The following is a 3,520-nucleotide window of genomic DNA, read 5'->3' as shown; positions in this document are numbered from 1 at the left end:
ATAAAATTAAATTAACCAACCAGGGCTGAGGAGATAGCTCAGTAGAATAAGTGCTTGCCTAGCCAGTGCAGGGTCCTGAGTCCAATCCCCAGTACCCTGGCTTTCTACGTGTCCTGTTAAGTCTTGTTATGGGTCAGCTCTGCATAGGAACCAGATCAGTCAGATAGAAATTTGAATAGAGCCTTTTATTTACTGAGCTCAGGTCCATCAGCCACTTCTCTCGCAGGAGAAGGCTGATCGGCCCCGAACGTAGGTAGCAAGGGGGTATTTATAACAGGAATCACATCCAGTTTGGTAAGCAAACTTGTTATCTAGCACAGAACAACAGAAACTGCATTCATTTGACACAGCTGCAAACTGTTTATAACTAAAAGGTCTTTCACAGCTTAGGGATAAGTGCATATTTTTATAAGATATATCTTAAGTTGACTACATTATAGGAGATGGTTGAGGAGGGAGTTTGTGTTAGCTTGCTGTCTTGACAAGAAACAGTTATTTATTGTTGAACAGCCTTGAGCCTAAAGGGAGAACACATTTCTTAGAGCAGATAACAGGAAGCACAAGGGGTTTTTATAATTTTTTATAGTTAAGACACAAAACTCTATTAACCCTTTACAGTCTGTCCAAGGCCAAGGCCCCTTGTCTGGAGCTGGGCAGTGGACTCACCGTCAGTGACCCTCTATGAGTCATGGGTCTGAGCGAGGCCTGTATTTGCCTATGAAGTTGGAACACCCCAAAGGGTAAGACAAGGCCACAGCTAGGACACCTGGCTCCGACCTCAATAAACTGTCTGGAGACTGTAGCTGCGGGCACCTCGCTCCTGCATGGGAAGCTCCCTGGAGAGGACACCGCTTTCCTAAAGTAACATACCGTCTTATTTGGAGAAGTCCTTGAGCGGACTTGGAAAGTCCTTGAACAGTCCTGCACAGATGCCTGCCTTTCTTCAGGAGTCCCCTTCTTTGTTTGAATAACTAAATAAATAGAGGCCACCCAGAGATCTTTGTCTTAGCCCCAGAGAATCTCAAATTCTGCTAGAACATTTTTTGGTTTTTTGTTTTGGTTTTTGATTTTTTAATTTTTTAGGGAAGGGCCTACAGGGTGTTCAGCATCTCACTACTGGATCGGACTCCTAGTGATCTGCCTGTTTACAGCCTCCCAAGGGCTGGGATTACAGGCCCATGCCACACACCCAGTCTCAATTGCTGTCTCAGCATGCCCTGGGGGCGGGGCCAGCTCGGCAGGACTGGGGATCGAACCCTGGGCACTGCATCTGCTTGCAGGCACTTTAATCTGCTGAGCTATTTGACCGGTCCTTCTGCTAGAAGGTTTTAATCCTCCTGGAGCCCTGTCATACCCCTTGGCTCATTTATGTATTAAGTCTTCATATTTACTACTGTGGGAGATTGTGGGCCTGATCAGGCTACAATAACAAAGGGATAATAACAGCACATTAACCATGAAAAGCCAATCTAACAGCTGCTGAATGATGCAAAGAAGAATAGCAAAAGATTGTGTGGAATGGGGATGGGGAGATGGTTCAGTGGAACAAGCGCTTCCCTGGCAAGTGCAAGGGCCTGAGTTCTAATCCCCGATTTTGCCAAAAAAAAAAAAAAAGATTACATGGAGTCAATTTAAAACAATAAGATCATGCAAATGCTATTTTTTTTTTAATCTGTTCACAGAACTCACAGCAGGGCTGAGGAGATGGCTCAGTGGAATAAGTGCTTGCCTGGCAAGAGCAAGGGCCTGAGTTCAATCCGTGGTTCCATGAAACAATAAAATAAAATAAAATTTAAAAAGTCACAGCAGAAAACTTCACAACATGGAAAAAATGGATATACATATAAATGAGGCATATAAAACTCCATTTAGTCAAGATTCCAGAACTTCAACACAAGAACAGAATATTAAAAGTTGTGTAAAAATTACCTGTTGGCACACCCCTGGACTTACAGCACTGGGGAGGCTGAGGCAGGAGGATCATTGTGAGTTTGAGACCAGCCTGGGCTACAAAATGAGTTCAAGACCAGCTTGAAATGCACAGTGAAACTCTGTCTTTAAAAAAGACCAAAAAAAGTCACCTATAAAGGAAAGCCCATCAGAATCACAACAGGCTTCTCAACACAAACCCTCAAGTCAAGAAGAACTTGAAGTGAAACATTCCTTTCTTTAACAGTTTGAAATACTTACCTCCAAGCTCTTAAACAAAACAACCACCATGGGCATCTGAGATGAAAGCACATATCTCAATGAAAAAAATACAATGCCAAATAAATGTATCAAAAAGTTCAACATCACTGGTCACTTGAGAGATGCAAATTAAAACACTGAGATTCCATCTTACCCCAGAAAGAATGGCTGTCATCAAGAAGTAAGCTAATAATAAATGCAGGAGGGGCTGTGGGGAAAAAGGATCCCTTCTCCACTACTGGTGGGAGTGCAGACTGGTGCAACCACTATGGAAATCAGGGTGGAGACTCCTTAAACAACTAGGATGGGAGGTTCCATACAGCCAAGCTAGTCCCCTCCTGGGTGTCTTCTCAGAAGAACTGAAAACTTCACACCACAGTGATATATGTGCACTCATGTTTGTAGCAGCATAATTTGTCATAGTTTAGTCTTGGAGACAACTGAGGAATGGATGAAAAATATGTGGTATTTTTATACAAAGGAGTATTACTCAGATGTAATGATAAACTTGAGGCTTTTATGGGTAAGTGGGTGAACTAGAGAGCACACTCATAAGGGAACTAAATCAGACTCCGTGTGCAAACACCGTATGTCTCCCTAGTGTAAGAACGTGGAAGAGTAAGTAAAATCCAAAAGGCAAAAGAGACAAGAGACACTGTGCAAGGGAAAGAAACTGTGCAAGGGAATGAACAACTGGGATGAGGAAGAAGAGAAGACAAAGGAACATATACCTATATTATCAGGATATTGAGGATAACTGTACTGCCGATTTCTACAGATCTATTGAAAAGAACAGTTAATGCTTGAAATTTTTTTAACCAATTTTGCATGCTTATGTCTGGTAATCTCAACAACTAATTTGAAGACAACAATATGCAATAGAGGGGGGCCGGGGAGATGGCTCAGTAGAATAAGAGCTTGCGTGGCAAGCACAAGGGCCTGAGTTCAAGCCCCGGTTCTGCCAAAAAAACACAACAACAACAATATGCAATAGAATAACCATTATTGAATTCCTATCATATTTTTAGTGAAATTCTGTATCATCTCTAATGTTTTATTTTTTATTTTATTATTTTATGATTAAAAAAAATTAAAAAGAAAACAACCTCCAACCCAGGTGGATGCACCATGGAAAAAGCATCTTTCAAAATTGATCAAAAGAAGAATATATGCAGTGTATTATTTGTTGAAACTGTACTTTCAATTTGATTTGAAACTGTCTCATTGCTATATGTTTATCAATAAAACTTTGAAAAGGAAAAAAAAATTGATCAAGAGGCCAAGCATGGTGGCACAGGTCTATAATCCCAGCACCCAGGAGGCTGAGGCA

Source organism: Octodon degus, unplaced genomic scaffold (genome assembly GCF_000260255.1).
Source record: "Octodon degus isolate 3935 unplaced genomic scaffold, OctDeg1.0 scaffold00304, whole genome shotgun sequence".
NCBI classification, from domain to species: domain Eukaryota; kingdom Metazoa; phylum Chordata; class Mammalia; order Rodentia; family Octodontidae; genus Octodon; species Octodon degus.
The sequence above is the reverse complement of the archived record's forward strand: the minus strand, read 5'-3'. Positions refer to the sequence as shown.